This window comes from Mastigoproctus giganteus, chromosome 3, assembly GCF_048544385.1.
Source record: "Mastigoproctus giganteus isolate SK-2022 chromosome 3, ASM4854438v1, whole genome shotgun sequence".
In the NCBI taxonomy this organism is placed as follows: domain Eukaryota; kingdom Metazoa; phylum Arthropoda; class Arachnida; order Uropygi; family Thelyphonidae; genus Mastigoproctus; species Mastigoproctus giganteus.
Genome location: NC_143577.1, coordinates 125,162,613 through 125,182,410, shown reverse-complemented (window position 1 = coordinate 125,182,410; position 19,798 = coordinate 125,162,613). Strand labels below are relative to the sequence as shown.

The 19,798-nt window shown below is 36.4% G+C and overlaps 1 protein-coding gene across 5 annotated transcripts in view; it reads left to right on the top strand.

The window, feature by feature from the left end:
- Positions 1-19,798, top strand: part of mora (cysteine and histidine rich domain containing protein) — a 560,065-nt gene that overhangs the window by 36,664 nt on the left and 503,603 nt on the right. The window contains exon 1 of one of the 5 annotated variants that reach the window (XM_090370662.1): positions 6,159-6,180. The exons of the other annotated variants lie outside the window; for them this stretch is intronic. The gene's annotated coding sequence lies outside the window, so the exon portion shown is untranslated. Of the gene's footprint in view, positions 1-6,158; positions 6,181-19,798 lie in introns of those variants that run through there. 5 annotated transcript variants of the gene reach the window in all.

Below are 19,798 nucleotides of genomic sequence, written 5' to 3'. Positions count from 1 at the left end.
TTCATTTCAGTAATGTGTGAGGTGCCTCCGTAGCCAGGTGGGCAGGAGCGGCAGTGCATAGCACACGCTTCTTGATTAGACCGGGGTTCGAGCCCGTGACCATCAAATATGGAGGACGCGGAAAGGTCACGGAATGACCACTGCATATCTCCGGAGCAATTATGGCCTTAGTTGCTAATGCTCCTAAAAACCAAATAAAAAAACAAGTAATGTGTGATTTTTTCTTAAATTAGTTTCTTATTATTAATTTCCATATTCTTAAATTGATTTTTTTCATTTTCTGTGATTAATAGAAATGAAAGTAAATATAGTTATTTCCTTATCGGTTAATGAAATAAGACAATAACTATATAGAACTATATAGAAATGAAACTCCATTCTCTAAATGGGATTTCTATAAATGAAAGAATTTGATGCATGTGAAATTCTGTTTCTATAACTACAGTAAATCCTTGCCAATCCGGATTAATTGGGGGTGAAGTCATCCGGATTAACGAAGCAAAAGATAGCCCTAAAAGACAAAAACACTTAGAACACAAATAAATAAAAAATTTATGATATAGGTAGTGCTGATTAAAATAAATTTTAAAAAATATCACCGTAGTGCCTATATTTAAAAACTATAGAAAGACAATACATTTATCCATCGATAGAAGACTCAGAAAACTCGGCAGACTCTTGATTTACCAGGATCTGATTAACCGGAATAAAAAGGAAAAGGATTCCGGTTATTTGGGCCTAATTGGGGCAGCCGTTTATTTGGAGCAAATCTTAAAAAACAGAACCCAATTGAGAAAATAGCCTGAGTTTACTTCGCTTAATTGGGACAACATGCCGTTTAATCGGGGCAGGAGACCGCAGCACTGGTGATCACCCTACGATTGTCTCCGACCGAACCATGTGGTTCGGTCCGATTTCTGGAGGTCACAACTATAAAACAATAAAAACAATTAGCGGTCACCTATTGGGCTTTTCTGTTAGTGAAATCTATCCTACACGGACAGTAAACTCGATCTTACTGAATTTGCGATAATATCGACAGCTGGAATTCTGTGGGTTATTATGGTGAAATGTGTTTACACTTCCATGGAATCTTCAATCATATAAAAAAATTAATTTTCTGATCTTCTCTTCATTCCTTTTTAAAGCTTTGTAACTCGTTACTCCGTTCTGACTTGTGCTTATTGTGTTACTTGCAATTTGTGTGTGCCGTGTCCTTTGTTATTGATTGTTTATCTTGTTACTGTTTTAAATTTTAACCCCCACCCACAAATGTCAGTGAACAGAAATGTCAACTAGTTAGTATGTACATATTACAGTATGTATTAATTATTCCGATTATCAGTATATTCTTCCAATTTTAGGGTATCATCTAATATTTTAATTGGTAAGGTAATAAAGGGCAAATTTGTGCTTAATATATCTTTACTTTTATAGCCTGTGGATAATATTCCTCCCATTTTTGCTAATTAGAATCGCTGTTTAATTGAATTAAAATTCAATTCACAAAAGTGATCACAATGACCGCCGCTTACTACACATCGTATAGTGAACGGTATTTTACTATGGTGACTCCATCGTAACGTGATTTGATTGTACAGTGAACCAGTTGTACATTGTATTTTTAACTATTTACGTGAAACTTCGGATAATTGGGGCAGCTGCTTAATTGGGCCAAAATGCACTAGTCCTGATGTGTCCCAATTAACCGGAATCGACTGTATATATATATATATATATATATATATATATATATATACATACACACAGTGGATTCCGGTTATTTGGGCCACCGGTTAATCGGGGCAAATCTTAAAAAACAAACCAATCGAGAAAATAGCCGGGGTCTACTTTGCTTAATTGGGACAGAATGCCGTTTAATCGGGGCAGGGGACCTCAGCACTGGAGATGACCCTGCGATTGTCTCTGACTGTACCATGTAGTTCGGTCGGATTTCTGGAGGTCACAACCATAAAACAATAAAAATCATTAGCAGTCACCTGTTTATTGGGCTTTTCTGTTAGTGCAATCTATCATAAACGGATAGTAAACTCGATCTTATTGAATTTGTGATAATACCGACAGCTGGAATTCTGTGGGTTTTATGGTGAAATGTGTTTACACTTCCATGGAATCTTCAATCATATTAAAAAAATAATTTTCAGAATCTTCTCTTCATTCCTATTTTTAAAGCTTTGTAACTCATTACTCCGTTCTCACTTGCAGCACATATTGTGTTACTTGCAATTTGTGTGTGCCGTGTTTTTTGTTATTGATTTCTTATCTTTTTACTGTTTTAAATTTTAACCCCCACCCACAAATGTCAGTGAACAGGAATGTCAACTAGTTTAGTTAGTATGTACATATTACAGAGCATATCAATTATTCCGATTTTCTCGTATATTCTTCCGAATTTCACGTATCATTTAATTTTTTAATTGGTAAGGTTATAAAGAATAAATTTGTGCTTAATATCCTATTTTCGCTAATTAGAATCGCAGTTTAATTGAATTAAAATTCAATTCACGAACGTGATCACAATGACTGGCACTTACTACACATCGTATAGTGAATGGTACTTTACTATGGTGAGTTCGTCGTAAGGTGATTTGATTGTACGGTGAACTAATTGTAAAGAGGGGGATACGTTGTATTTTTAACTATTTACGTGAAACTTCAGATAATTGGGGCAGCCGCTTATTCGGGCCAAAATGCACTAGTCCCGGTGTGTCCCAAATAACCGGAATCGACTGTATATATATATATATATATACAGTCAAGAATAATGATATAGAGAAGCTATATGATATGGGAGGAAAATTAAGTTTAAAATTAGATAAGTCTGAATTACAATAATATAACTTATGGATCAGGGACACTGTTATAGCAAAACATGCCCTACAGCCATAATGTGTACATGTATATATAAAATATTGTAGGTAGAACCTGTTAACGAGCTTTATGTAAAAATTAAAACTGATGAATATACAGTATACCCTGGGAGCGATATATGTTGTGAAATAAAGGAGGGTGAAATGAACAGGAAAATAAAACAATAAGATTTGCACCGATTGAAACAATACCAAATAAATTTTTAAAAATTTTAAGATTTTGAAAAAACTTGAAAGATTTTGAACGAACGATCAAGGTGGAAATAACATTGCAGTGTCTTTCATAATTTTTGTAAAGGTCATCCACCAAAATAATGAAAAAGACAGCAGTGCTCTTACTTCTGTTTCTAACATGCTCTGTATGCATAGGTACATGTACGAAAAGACACGTGGTAATTTACAAATTTAATTTTAAATTTTAAAATTTTGAATCAAATTATACTAAATTTGATTTAACGTTAGTGTACTAATAGAGGTGTTGCATATAGATCATGGATGATGACCTTATATATATATATATATATATTAAGGATAATAGAAAATAATAGAAAAGGTAAATCAATCAAATAATAATACTATCAGGGACTTAAGAAAACGCAAAAAAAAAAAAAAAATCGCTTTTTACCGACAATATATACGTATAAAGAAGTATGCAAATGAAGCGATATAAGCAATAACATCCATCCGACTCAGAGTCAACAAAAATACTGAACAGCATGCAAGACAATGTAATGTATGTTCTATCTCTCTCTGCGTAGTCAGAGTGACTTATCTGCCTTCCTAAATTCCATGTATCTTTCAAACTACAGTACTCAACTGTGAAAGAATTTTTCATATTTTGATCCGGATTAGTGAGGGTTTGCTGTACAGTAGATTGTTAAAATAACGGCACCCCAAATAACGGAACATTCGAGCTAACGGCACGTTGAGATCAGATGTTTACATACGGTGTAGATGTCTTGCAGTGCCAAAAAAAGAAAATGGCAAGTGATGTTTGCTGTTTTTGTTTACGTTTGCCATTTTGAAAATGAATTCTGTACTGATGTCACGGATTATGCCGCTGTTTTACATTTATTTTAAATTAAAAATCCTTCACTATGGCTCCTCAAGTTAATAAACTTCATACAGGGAAGAAAAGAACAAAATTAAAGCTTAGTGACAACTTGATATAATCCAGACTATTACATTAGGGTCACCTGGTAAGTCATTACATATATCCATGTGTATTGTGTCTGTAAATTGCGTGTGCTCTCTGATCGATTTGCCTGTTTCGTTAGACCAAAACCTCAGTTTCTGGGATAAAAAACTTTGCTATTTAATCCTGAGACTGACTAACTTGGCCATGGAATGAAAAAAAGCCCATAAAAGTTTCTTGTGTCATCGACGGGATTTGAACCTGGGCCATCTTTTCCATCTGGTGTGGGGAGGATAGTGATGATACCACAGTGCTACCCGTGCAGACTAAACTTGATGTAATAAAGAAAATAGAATGGGGCATAAGCAGGAGTGTATTAATGGCAGAATATAACATTGGATCATCAAAATGTTTGTTTTTTATATGCAGTTAATATAATTACATTCTTAATCTCTGTATTTCTTATTTAATCTCATTATTTCTGCATTAAATATATTAAAAATAAAACTTTATAGATAAAGGAAAAATCAAAACAATGGCACCTTGAATCCCTGAAGGTGCCATTACTCTGAAAGTCTACTTTATATAGATTGAAGCTCCATAGGTTTACATTCTCTATAAACTTAGCCATTTAGTTTAATTATAACTGTATAATATTTAATACTCTCTTCCTGTATGCTTTTTTTTTTTTTTTTTTTTTTTTTTTTTGTCTCTTTTCTCTATATACAGTGTATATGTACCTTCACAAGCGACATCATGTTCACAAGTCGTATATAACAATACACACAAAATGTGCATGGATCATCTAAAACAAACAATACTGCATTAAAACTACATTTAATCTATGAATTTCGTTTTTATACCAATTTGATATAAAAATTTTATGAAGATCCATCCACTGTGAGTTGCTCTGTTACATGCAGATGAATGAACGTGGTGAAGACAATAGGTGCTTAACACACACGCACAAGGGGTGATCATTTAGTTCCCGGACTGGTGCAAGATTTTATCTTAATTTTCATCATCTGTATCTTCTGTACATTTCTCCTTCTCAAAATACACTCTCTTGAACTTTTGCCACCGTCGTACCCACACATCAAATGCTTCTTGCAAGCCATTTTCTGAAAGCCTGTATAAGCCTGAATAACATTAGTCCACGATGAGCAGTGTCCATTGATTACCACTCTCTGTCTTCTCCCCCTCAACCACACCCCTTTATCCATAGCAGCAATTTGCCTCCAATGTCACACTGCTCCAATTTGTGTAGCAGTCTTCCGTGTGCAACAGTATCAAAAGCCTTTCTAAGATCCAAGTATATAATATCAAAGTTATTCCCTGCATCCAGTTCTTTTGTGACTGCATCATAGTATCCAATCAAATTGGTCAGGCAAGGCTTCCCCTTAACAAAACCATGCTGTGTCCGAGCTATAACTGAAGTCTTGTCTAAATGATCCTGCAGTGCTTCTTTAACCAGTGCCTCCATTAATTTTCCTGGAACAGAAGTTAAGCTCACAGGTCTATAATTACTTGTGTCAGCCTTTCATCCTCCTTTGTATATTGGGGTCACATTTGCACATTTCCAGTCTATGGGTACCTCCCCTGAGTCCAAGGAAGCTCTCATAATTATGGCTAAGGGTTTGCTTACTTCCTTTGCTGCCTCCTTTAATATAACTGGATAGATCCCATCCACCCCGGGTGCCTTTCTTGTGTTTATCTTCAACAGTTTCTCCTCCACTTTACTCCCAGTTATTTCAAGATTCTGTAGCTTACTGCTAGAGTTGAATACACCTCTGGCATTCCCCTTGCTGAATAACTTCTCATGTGTGAATGTCGATGCAAAATATTCATTTAGTTTGTTAGCTACCTGAGCAGGATCATCAACAGTTGACCCATCAATATCAAGTGGACCAATCTGATTCATCCCCTTCCTTCCATGAAATCTTCAGTCATATAAAAATCATAAATAAATTTTCAGTATCTTTTCTTCATTCCTATTTTTTAAGCTTCGTAAACTTGTCTCACGTTTGCAATTTGTGTGACATGTGTTCGTCGTTATTGACTTCTTATATTTTTTACTGTTTTAAATTTTACAATCCAAAAAAAAAAATGCCATGAACAGAAATATCAATCAAGCAAACTTCATATCTTGTCAAGGTAAAGTGCTATATTTACTGTAATATTTATTTATTTATTATAAATTTAAGATGTTTAAACCAGTGTTCGAAATTTTATTGGGTTTCAAACTTTTTTTTGTGTTTTTCTTAACAGACTGAACATTTTTTTTTTTTTTTTCCTTTTTAGTTCCCTGCCCTTTTTTTCCATCTTTTTCCCACAAGCCCTGTTTTTAATGTGCAAAATACCATAAGATGGAGATTTTAAGGAACACGTACCGTGTTATAGCAGAACCGACTGTATATGATATCAAAATTATTTTTTGCATCCAGTTCCTTTGTGACCACATCAGAATATCCAATCAAATTTGTCAGACAAGGCTTCCCCTTAACCATGCTCTGTCTGAACTATAACTGCAGTGTCTTCTCTAGATGATCCTGCATTGCTTCTTTAACCAGTGACTCCATTATTTTCCCCGGAAAAGAAGTTAAACTAATAGGGTTTGTAATTACTCGTGTCACCCTTTGATCCCTCTTTGTGAATTGTGGGGACATTTGCACATCTCCAGTTCATGGGGAACTTCCCTAAGTCCGAGGAAGTTTTCATAATTATGGCTAAGGATTTGCTTACTTCCTTTGCTGCCTCTTTTAATATAACTGGATAGATCACATCCACCCCAGGTGCTTTCAACAATTTCTCCTCCACTTTACTCTCAGTTATTACAAAATCATTCAGCTCCCTGCTAGACTGATAAACTTCTGGCATTCCCCTCCCTGCATATCTCCTCATGTGAATGTAAATGCAGAATACTCATTCAGTTCGTCAGATACCTCAGCAGGTTCATTAACAATCAAACCGTCGATTTCAAGTTGACCAATCTGTCTTTTTGGAGTTTACGTAAATAAAGAACCCTTTGCATCCTCTGCCAAAGGTTTCTCATAATCTGCCTCTGCTTGCCTAACCTCCTCTGTGACTTGATTACAACTAGCTTATATCTACCATAGTCTTATGTTTCACCTGATAATTTATATGCATCCCATGCATTTTTCTTCTCTGCCACGAGTCTCATTAGTTCATCTGCCATCCATTTAGGCCTACATCTTGAACACTATTTCTTAGTTAGTATGAAAAGCCTAGTAGCTTACAAAATTACTCCCTTAAATGCTTCCCATTTAGAATTTGCTGTTGTTAACATCATCAGTTGGTCCCACAGTATACAATTTAAAAACTGAGACCACCATAGTCACTTTTATGAAAGCAAGACCCTTTCCCTTTACCCCTGATGATAGTTACATATTTAAGTAAATCCCATATCAGCACACTGATCGCTGCCACCTATTGGTTCCTTTATCTGCAAATTCTTAATGCATAAAGAATCACTACTGTTAATCAGATCAAGAGTATTCTCCCTCTAGTTGCCTCTTGAACATGCTGCTGTAGAAAACAATCATCCCATAAATCGACAAAAGCCTTGCTAGATAAGTTAATATATATAAAATATATTAACTTATGTACTTATATACATAAAGAAGTATGCAAACAAAGTGATATAAGCAATAGTATCTGTCTAACTCAGTCAACAATGATACTGAACAACACGCAAGATAATGTAATGTATGTTCCATCTTTCTCGGTGCAGTCAATAAGTGCGCAGTCAGAGTGACTCATCTGCTTTCCTAAATCCCATTTGTCTTTCAAAGTGCTGAACTATGAACAGAATTTTTCATACCACAAATTTAAACAGATACGCCAACCGTTTAAAACTGATTTAATAGTAAAATAAAATAAAATGATACAAAAGACTAAAATAATATTTACAAAAAACTAGTTTACAACAAAAAAATAAAATAAGTAAATAAGTTAAAATGCATTAAAATATAAATTTAAAAGCAATAAAAACACTATTGAAGCTTTCGGAGGTGTCTGCCTCCTTCCTCAGCAGTAATGAAACTTAAGTGACACATCCTTAAATACCAGGTTCACGGCACACGTGGATGACCAGGTGCATACTCGGTATTCCTTTCACATGTACCAGAACCGGAAGTGGTCTGGGGACGTGGAAAACTAAAACGTTTATATCTGGCAAAAACCACCGCCTCAAAAAGGGGGTGAAGCCTAACTCCCCTGTCTCTGTTCATGCTATTGTTGCCAGAGAATCCAATCCACAGACTTTCCAGCCACTTGCTGTCAGAGAATCTATGTTCCCGGTCAAGGATGACAGCATTGTCGGGGGAGATCTGGTGTTGTTTTTCCCAATGGCGGATTTATTGATATAGTCAAGATTGTCTTGCAATCTTCACTATATTTGTCTTTTATTTTATATATATTCAAAAAAAATTTTAGATACATATTCCTTCCACATTACTATTCCTTTTTATCTGTTTTATATACTGTCGCTGTTTATCCATTCTTCTTCCCTCCTACTTTATTTTAAAAAATTATATGTATATATATATATATATATATATATATATATATATATATATATATATATATATATGTATATAATGGCCAGACTGTTTTATTTTATTAATTATTATTTTCAGTTCATTTGGTCACGTATTTTTGGTAGTCCACGTTTCCACCTTAGTGAGATTTTACATAATTCGGAAATGGGTGCCATCTGGGGCGTCACAAAATTTCTTTTGAATTGGCTTGTATTTTCTAAATTGTATTAGGAATGTTGTTCAACAGTACCCTTTTCTTCTTTATTTTCTTCCCCCCCATATTACTTTTATTTTTTATTATTTTATTGGTTAAGTGCATTTTCACTCTACTGGTTTGCCATGCTACTGGCATATATTTTATTTTAGTTTATATACAGCAATACCCCACATAGCACTGATAATTGGTACCGAAACTTTTCCATGTTATGTGAAACTGTGCTGATTGAGATATAATTATAATGGATTTTAATTGAATGTGTACCAGAGAAACAGTCTCTAAAAAAATTATAATAGATCTATAAACAATTTGCACTTGATACCAATAAAAGGATTTGAAATAAAAGATAGTGGAAAAATTTTATTAATGAAAAGGTAACATAATGAGAGATGAGAAGAAAGCTTTATTGTTTATTTAGGGATTTCAATAATGAAGTCTGGTGAAGTTCTCTTTTTCTCAGCATACAAGTCTTTGTAGCATCGAATCCCATCTTGTAAAATTTGCCATATCTTGATGCTATGTTCAATGTTCGGATCTCCATTCATAATTGCCTCGCAGGCCATATCAACCCTCCCCTGCAAAGTTTATTCCAATTCTTCTGTTCAAAGTTCTTTTGTTGCAACTTCAATGTTATCCACTTGTTTTCCTCTTTATCATATGCAGTTTGCTCATCAATTTCAGTGAGAGTTTTATCATCTAAGTCATTTACATGCGAGTTAATGCAGTCATCACATTGGCAGTGTTGAAAGTTTCGAACCCCAAGTCTTTTCTGATCTTCACAATGTATTTGGCAATTGTCTGAATTTGCAGTTGAAAACTAGTGAAAACCAGCCAAATGGGGCAAAACATGCTGCCAAACAGAATGCATGTTGTTGGTAGTCATTTCTAGCCAAGATGCAGATATATTTTCAATTGCATTCCTGATGTTATAATTTTTCCAAAATGTTTCTAAAGATGATGATCCCACTCCTGTTGAAGCTTCAATTGTTTGAGAAATAGTTCGCTGCAGATAATCTGCCTTGAATGTGGCAATTATGCTTTGATCTATGGGATGTAAGAAAGACATTGTGTTAGGTGAAGAAAGCATATTTTTATATTTTCATTGAGATCAGAAATTTCAGGTGGATGGCCTGGTGCATTGTCTAAAAGCATCAAAATTTTGAACTCCATCTCTTCATCTTTCCAGTAACGTTCAACCGTCGGACAAAAATAATTTATGAACCATTATGTAAACAATTCTCTTGTAATCCATGCTTTCTTATTGGATTGCCAAATTACGGACAATGTGCTTTTTACGCAACCCTTTAGAGCTTTTGGGTTTTCTGCTCTGAACATGAGTAGAGGCTTCAATATAAAATCCCCAGATGAGTTTTCACCCAATAAAAGTGTTAAATGATTTTTTATGCTTTATATCCAGGTTGGACCTTTTCATTTTAAGCTAAAAAAGTTCTTGAGGGCATATTATTTCAGAACAGTTCAGTTTCATCAATGTTGAAAATTTGTTTGTCCTTGTAGCCACCTTCAATGATTCTTTCAATTCACTGCAGCAGCGACTTTGTTTGCAGCAGCGAAATCTTGCAGCAGCGACTTTGTTTGCACTTACCTGAGACACGAACATTGTGAAGCCCAACACAGTTTTTAAATCGGAAAAACCAACCACAACTGGCTGTAAATATTTCTTTATTCTCCTCTTCATTTTCTTCTTTTTCCTTGAATATGTTATAAAAACTCATGGCTTTCGCTTGAATGATGTTTTGACTGAAAGGAATTCTCTTTTTATTACAATCTTCTCTCCATATTAATAAAATACATTCCGTATTAATCAATAGCGAACTTCTTTGCTTAGTTATCACTTTCATCATGTAGGCGCCTCCATAGCCAGGTGGGAAGGAGCAGCAGTGCGTAGCACACGCTTCTTGATTAGACTGGGGTGCGAGCCCGTCACCACCAAATATGGAGGATGCGGAAAGGTCAGGGAATGACCACCGCATTTTCCCGGAGCAATATGGCCTTAGTTGCTAATACTCCTAAAAACCAAATAACAATAACTTTCATCATGTAAGATGTACAAATTCCCTGCTCTTTAACCTGATCCTTCTTTCAAATAATCATTCACACTGATGCTTCATTCATTCCATTTTCCTGCACGATTTTAGCATACGATGCACCACCTTCATGGCACTTGATAATATCAAGTTTTTTTTCTAATGTAAGCCATTGGCATTTAGTAGCTCCACTGCTTTCATTATTTTTACTTTTTTGACTCATTGGGTCATATGTATAAAGGGGTAAAAAATAAGTTGTGAAATAAAGTTTGAAAAACTATCACCTTGTCTTCTTCAGGATGGAACACTGTTGCACATTGCCGCTGACTGCCTGAGAAGTGCTATTGGCACATGTGCATGTGAGACAATAGAGTTGGCACTGCAGCATATATGTACGCGTACTTAGGCTATGAAAATGCAGCATATAATTATGTAGAATATGTGTATAAGCTATTAGTGTAAATTTTTGACTTAAATTTAGTCATAAAGTTTATTCCTTCCTCCGAGAACTAATTTATTATAAGTTAAGATACAAAAATATAAACAAACAAGAGCTTTCGGGGCGATGGAACATTATAGTCATAAAGCAATAAATTGACTATTATTATGGAACCTGATACCAAAGGCATTTTCACAGACTTAAACTTAATTGAAAACCATGTTATAGTAACACCAGTGCTGTTTGAAGCTGTGCTAAGCAAGGTATTGTTGTATATACTTGTATGTGTGTGTTTAATTACTATTAAACCTACAGTTAATTTCGAAAACCATTTTCATCCTTTTTAATTACTGTATTGATAATATTAACTTTACCCTAAAACTGATGCAATGCTATTGCCACTGCTTTAGCAATTTTACGTTGCCTGTTTGTTTTAATATACAGGAACTCCCTGGCTTACGTAATAATCGATTCTATGTAAGTTTTTGCTGGCTGGTGCAAACTTAAAAAAATTCGTGGAAACGTATTTTGCCTCCCATAGGAATAAATGGAAGTATCGTGAAAATATCGCAATGTAAACCCAATAACACATTCTTTTTTTTTTTTTGTACTTCGTTCCAAGACTTCAGAAGTTGAAATTTTTGCTATATAACTAATCTCTCTAAAAGGTCATTTTTTTTTAAAGAAGTTTTTTTTTTTTTTTAATGAAAACCCCAAAAACGAGAGAGAGAACCTATATTACTTAGTACCATGTTTGGGTTGGAGGTTGTGAAGACGAAACAAGATATTTGTTGATATTAGACTTGAACTTCTGTAGACTGTAATTTTCAGGAAATAAGTATGAAGGAAGGTTGTTCCAGAAAACGGCAGTTGAATGAATAAAAGAGGAAGATGAAAAGTTGGTTCTATGAGTTTGAAGTTGGATAATAAATGGATGTTGGTTGGTGGTGGCACGTGCTCGGACTGTTTTGAAAGAGAGAGTGGGAATTATAAAGCCAATTCAGAAGAACAGTGCCCATGGAAGTATCTGTAGAAAAGACATGCAGCAGAAACAGTATGTCTATGAGACAGAGTGGAGAGACTCTGTTAGAGAGGAGTCATTTATTAACCTAACTACCCTCTTCTGAATGGAATCTAGAAGCCTGAGAGAGGTTTTGGGGCACCACCCCAGATGTGGGAACAATATTCCATGGTAGGGCAGATTTCCGATTTGTACAGAGTGAACAGCTGTTTGGAAGAAAAGTAAAGGCAAGAGCGAAAGAGAAAACCAAGTTTTTTTGATGCAGAGGAAGCAATATTTGTAATGTGCTTCTGCCAAGAGAGATTAGAAGTCAGGGTAATCCCCAAAAGAGATATATCATTTAGCCTAGAAATCGAAGTGTCACCAAAGCATGGGAGCAGAAGAATCCTTTTTGCGAGATATAAGGCAAGACTGAGTGTTAGAAGGATTGAAATCAACTAAGTGGTCTTTGCCCCACTGGAAAATTACCTGGAGATCGGCATTTAAGGAATTGGTAGCCGATATTCGAGAAGTTCAAGCTGATTGAGCAGGGCAAGGTTTTTCAAAATGGAATGTAGAATGGATTGTGCTAGCATCGGCAAAACTATGGATAGGATTTCCAGTCAATGGAAGAAGGTCATTAACATATAAGAGGAAAAGCGTGGGGGAAAGAACTGAACCTTGGGGGACACTAGCATTACTGGAGAAGTTAGAAGACAGAGCCATCTACCATCACCCTCAGTGAGCGATCAGAGAGAAAACTGGATAACCAATTACAAAAAATAGTTGGCAAACCATAAGATGGAAGCTTGTTTAGAAGACCTTTATGCCAAACACAATCGAAAGCCTTGCTTGTGTTTCACCAAACTTTTCCATTGAATTTGTCCATAAATGGGTAACATAAGCCAGAATATCACCAGCGGATCGACACTGACTGAATCTATACTGGCGATCATTGATCAGATGTAAGTTTTCTAGGCAGTTAAAGAGTTGGCGGTTAATTGATTTCTCTATTACTTTTGAAGGAGTAGAAGTAATTGCAATGGGATGATAATTGGATGGGAGGGACTTCTCACCTTTTTGAAGAACTGGCTGGATATGAGCAAATTTCCTAACAGAAAGAAATAAACACCTTTGGAATAAGAAAATAAAAAAAGGTGGCAAAGAACAGGAGTAAGTTCAGGAGTACAGGTTTTGAGAACAAGTGGAGAAATGCCATCAGGACCTGGACCTTTCTTAGCATTGAGATTCGTCAAAATCCTTCTGACATCCTTTTAACGGAAGACCACAGGAGGCATTGAATGGAGAGTTTTGGGAATGGTGGGAGGTGTTTTACCAACATCTTTAATCCATGAGTTGGAAGAAAAATGGGATGCTATCAGGTCAGCTTTATCTTTGGCTGAAGTGACAACAGAACCATCTGGTTTTGACAGAGGTGGGAGCAGAGATTGGCAAAAGTTGCAGCCAATAGCTTTGGCAAGAGACCAGAATGCTCGGGTACCATTAGGGCAAGGAGCAAGTTTTCTACTCTTAGCCTGTTCAAAATCTAGTTTGGACTGATTGACTGCTTTACAATTGTTGCGAGCTTTGGTGTAGGCAGAAAATGAAACTGAAGAATTGGAAACAAGCCAATTACGATATGCAACATTCTTCTCTTGAACAGTCCTAGCACATTTATTGGAAAACCAAGGTTTAGATAAAGGATGAGATTTTAAAGTGGAGTGTGGAATAAAGGATTCCATTTCTACAAGAATAATTTCACTGACAAGATCAGAGCAAGCTTTGACACAGAAGTTTCGAAAGAGTAGTCCGACCAAGGAAAAGAAATCTCGCAGGTCATCCCATTTTGCATTCTTTTAATGCCAAACAATACGAGGTTGAAAATAGCCTGAGACAAAGACTCCATTGGAGAAGAGACAATCACTAAGTTGTGGTCTGAGGTACCTAAAGGACCACTCACTTCGACCGTGTACTTAGAAGGGTTGTTTGTGCGGAAAAGATCAAGCATGTTGGGTGTATGGTTAGGATTGTCCGGTATTTTTGTAGGTAAATGTACAATCTGTGTAAGGTCATTATTAATTGCAAAAGCCTCAGCATCTCGACTAGCTGGTCGGTGTGACTAGACAACGGAAGCCATCTGGAGTTGTGAACATTAAAATCACCAAGGAAAATTACCTCACTGGTAGGAAAGTTGGACTGGTGAAAGTCAAGTTGCAAAGAGAGGAAATCAGAGAGCCCCAAGTGATTAGTGGAGTTGGAAGAATGGTAGAGAAAGCAGATGAATTTGACACAATGAGGTAGAGAGATTTTAAGCCAGAGAAGATTGAAGAGAGGAGATTCCAAATTACCAATTCTCTGACAAGGAATATAGGAACTGACATGCACAAGTACCACCTTTGAGGGGAAAGGAATCATACAGCGAATAATTTGGGCAACTGAGATGAGCAGTAGTTGAATCAACCGATAACTGAGATTCTGTCAGAAAAAGTACATGGGGTTTGGCAGACTGCAAATGAAAATGGACGTCATTGAGATTAGAATTGAGACCTTGTATATTTGTGAAATGAACTAGGAAGTGTTTGGGAGATTTAGATCTTTTTGCAGATAAGCTTACTCTGTTAGTTTGACAATTTTGAATGAATGTTTTGCATCGATATTCACACACACGAGGAGTTATTCAGGGAGGGGAATGTCAGAGGTGTATTCAACTTTGGCAGTAAGCTAGATAATCTTGTAATAACTGAGAGTAAAGTGGAGCAGAAATTGTTGAAGATAAACACAAAAAAGGCACCTGGGGTGGATGGAGTCTATCCAGTTATATTAAAGGAGGCAGCAAAGGAAGTAAGCAAACCCTTAGCCTTAATTATGAGAGCTTCCTTGGACTCAGGGGAGGTACCCATGGATTGGAGATGTGCAAATGTGACCCCAATCCACAAAGGAGGATCAAAGGGAGACACAGGTAATTACAGACCTGTTAGTTTAACTTCTGTTCCAGGGAAATTAATAGAGGCACTGGTTAAAGCATTGCAGAATCATGTAGACAAGACTTCAATTATAGCTCAGACACAGCATTAATTTGTTATGGGGAAGTCTTGTCTGACTAATTTGATTGGATACTATGATGTAGTCACAAAGGAACTGGATGCAAAGAATGACTTTGATATCATATATTTGAATCTTAGAAAAGCCTTTGATACTGTTGCACATGGAAGACTTCTGCACAAATTGGAGCAGTGTGGCATTGGAGGCAAATTGCTGCTATGGATAAAGGGACGGTTGAGTTTGAGAAGACAGAGAGTGGTAATCAACGGACACTGCTCTTCGTGAATTAATGGTATTAGTGGAGTTCCTCAGGGTTCAGTGTTAGGTTTATTGTTGTTTTCTGTATTTATAAATGATATTGATGATGGTATATCAGGCTTAATGTCCGAGTTTGCAGACAATACGAAGATTGGCAGGGATGTTAATGACAGTACACTGCTGCAACAGGATCTAGAAAATTTGAACAGATGGGCTGAGAGGTGGCAAATGAAGTTTAACATTGACAAATGTAAAGTACTACACATTAGAAGCAGTAATCCCAAAGTAACTCTGTGGTACCACACTGACAGTCGTACAGAATGAAAAGGACCTGAGGGTAATTGTGCAGGCAGATATGAAGTTTTCTGAGCAGTGCAGACGGTCTGCAAGAGTAACTCATGTTGTCTTGTCGTCAATGATATACAGGAATTTTTCTAGCAGGTGATTATCCCCTTGAGATAATAATGGGATAATCACCTGGATAAGGAGGTGGTTATCCCTTGTATAAGGCAATGGTCAGGCGACACCTTGAGTACTGTATACAGGTCTGGAGGCCTCATTTTAAGAAGGATGCAGAGCTGTTGGAACGAGTACAGAGATGGGAAACAAGATTAGTGAATGGAACAAAGGGTTGCTCTTACGAAGAAAAGCTTAAGTTTTGCAAATTACAGTGTCTGGAGACTAGGCACCTTCGAGGTGATCTGATTGAAGTGTATAAAGTGCCGATGGGATTATTATTATTATTATTAGCTATATGGTGCATGGAAGCCAGAGGCTTATGCTGCACCAGCCAAAAAAAATTCCCAAGTTACCCTGAGAGAGAGAGAGAGAGAGAGAGAGAGAGAGAGAGAGAGAGAGAGAGAGAGAGAGAGAGAGAGAGAGAGAGAGAGAGAAGTAGAAGGGAATCACCAAGAAAGAGAAGAATGATGATATCCAGCTCAGGACCCTGGGTGTGCCAAGCCCATACTCACCAGATGTGAGCCCCTGGATTCTTCCTCTTGCTCAGAATAATCACCTGAGAGGGCATAACTTCAAATTGAGGAAAGATGGTTGTGGGATAGATGTGCAGAACACATCTATCCTGCCCTTTAGCCAGCGGGTGGTTGATTGCTGGAACACACTTTCATCTGCTATTGTAGAAGTTGATAGCTTAAATAGAATCAAGGCAGAACTTGACAAACGTTTGGAGTGAGTGAATGAGTGAAATAAGGGTTTTTTTTTTTTTTTTGGCCTGATGCTATATAAGCTTGCTTTCTTGCATCATGTGCATTTGCTAATGCTAATTCATGGTGTATTCAGTAGTAAGAAAAAGTGTGTTTGGGGGGGGGGGTAGATATGCTGTATGAAGTAATGAAATTTTTGGATATGGCGTACACATGGTAAGAATAAACTCGGATCGGATCTCTGACATAACGTGGCTTTGACAATGACCCCCCCCCCCCTTGCATACACCCTACTCGGACTCCCTCCAGTCACTAACTGACAGTGTAGAGGTAGCAAGATTATAAACTAGCTGATCTGGAAGAGTTACCAATAGGTTCGGTCTAGTGTATTAACTAGCAGCTAGCCTGGGAACACTGTTTTAGAGCTGTACCCTCAATGTAAGGAAGATTGGATCTTGCCATGATGTTCGTCATAACCTCAGAAGTGCTGATTCTGCAGCTGCACAGAAATTGTGATGTTTTGGGAAAAACCCCTTCTAAATCTTCACAGCCCTCAAAAGTCATCAGTTATACTGCTAGCATATGTTCAAAAGTCATCAGTCATACTATTATCTTATGTTCAAAAGTTCTTCAGTCATACTGCTATCATATGTTCAAAAGTCATCAGTCATACTGCTGTCATATGTTCAAAAGTCATCAGTCATACTGCTATCATATGAGGTGCCTCCGTAGCTAGGTGGGAAGGAGCAGCAGTGTGTAGCACAAGCTTCTTGAGCGTGTGCCACGCACTGCGCCCAAATACGGAGGATGCAGAAACATCAGGGAATGACCACCGCATATCCCGGAGCAATATGGCCTTAGTTGCTAATGCTCCTAAAAACCAAATAACAAACAAACAAACAGCTATCATATGTTCAAAAGTCATCAGTCATACTGCTATCATATATTTTGTTATCATATGTTCTGTTATAAGAATCAGTTTTGAATGCATTTATGATATTTTTCTAAAGGGCATTTCTGGAGGTCACTACCATAAAACAATAAAAACAATTTGCACTTTCTGGTTTATTGGGCTGCTCTGTTAGCGCAATCTTATAAATGTGCAGTAAACTCGATCTTGTTGCATTTTTGATAATACCGTTAACTGGAATTCTGTGGGTTTTTTCGTTATGGTATTATGGTGAAATGAGTTCCCCTTCACTGAAATATTCAATCATATAAAAAACATAAATAAATTTTCAGAATCTTCTCTTCATTCCTATTTACTTATTACAATGGTGAAAGAAAAGGGACCAATGGAAAGTGCAAGTGCTGGCAGTGCTAGGAAACGAAACAAAATTGATTTGAAAATGAAGATGATTAATTAAGAATTACGAAGCAGGACAAAGTTTGTCAACTATTGCATGGAATTAGGTCTCGCTGCTTCATCAGGTAATACTATTTTAAGGGACAGTGCTCGTATAAAAGATCAACAGTGATAACAAAACAGTATTCAGGTGCATTATCAAAGATGGAAAATCAGATTCAGAAGCAAGTGCCCCTGAGTCCAATGACCATTCAAGCAAAAGCAAGAAGTATTTATGAAGATATTAAGGATAAGTACTGCGAACCCCACCAAGCTATTGGCAAGCAACGGCTGGTTTAATAGGTTCAAGCTTCACGCTTGTTTCCAAAATATTAAAGGATGCAGTGATATCGCCAGTACCGATTCTGCTGCAGAAAAATTGTGATGTTTTGGGAAAAACCCTTCTAAATCTTCACAGCCCTCATATTCCGCAGCGGCATGCTTATCAGCTGGGCGCTTCCGTAGCCAGGTGGGAAGGAGCAGCAGTGCATAGCACACGCTTCTTGATTAGACCGGGGTTCGAGCCTGTCACCACCAAATACGGAGGATGCGGAAAGGTCAGGGAATGACCACCGCATATTCACGGAGCAATATGGCCTTAGTTGCTAATGCTCCTAGAAACCATTCAACAACGGCTTATCAGCTGGAGAGTTAATTCTGGCAACAATGCTCGAAAGGTAAAACTTACTGACGTTAAGCCTGTCTCCTCTCTGTTTTTATAATTTTGTAATTTTGTACACTTTTGTAATTTTTCCTACGCACGAGATAAAAAAAAATTGAATAAATAATTCTATTTACATGTTTGTCGAACATTTCTTTTTTGCTTCAATCAAATTCAGCGCACATAGTTGCAAGTGCTGCATAAGCATTTAGGGAAATTCCGAGTTACATAAAATTTGACCTATGTAGAGTTCCGCGCAATCCTTACATAAGTGAGGGAATGGATTATTATATTACTTTGTTCTAACAGAGCTAAATCAATATAAAACAAGCTTATCATATATTATAAACATTTTAGTTCTAATGTATGCTGATCAATATCAAATAAAATGCAGCCTGCCCTCATGTACTAACCTGAATTGGCTGTTGACTTGATTAGGTGGTATATTTAGCCTATAAAAATTATTAAAAATAATGAATACGAAAACAAATATGAAAATTAAAAAATAAGAAAACAAGCAACAAATAAATCATATTAAATAAAAAGAAATTGTATCTTTATTCATTTGCCTGAACCTGTTAATACTATTGATTCTCATCAATATTCAAATGAAATGAACAAAATATGTAATGCATACACGTTTCTGTTTTCCAAATCCAGTTTTATACAATATACCAGGGGTGGCCAACGAGTCGATCGTGGATTTAATTTCGGTCGATTATGACGAATTTTAAATATACAGTCATCCCTTGTGCACCTTGTGCAATGTAATTTTTGAGATGGTAGATCGAGGCACATTTTGAAGGAAAAAAGTAGATCACATCACAAATTATGTAGGCCACGCCTGCAATATACAGTTAGCACGGTTATAGTGATCACGTTTGCAAATTGAATTTTGATTCTAATAAACGGCAATTCTAATAAACAAAAATCAGCAAATATTATCCAGATGCTATAAAAAATAGATATAAAGCACAAATTTACATTTTATTACTAAAGGTTTATTACCAATTAAATAATGCGTGAAAATTGGAAGAATATGA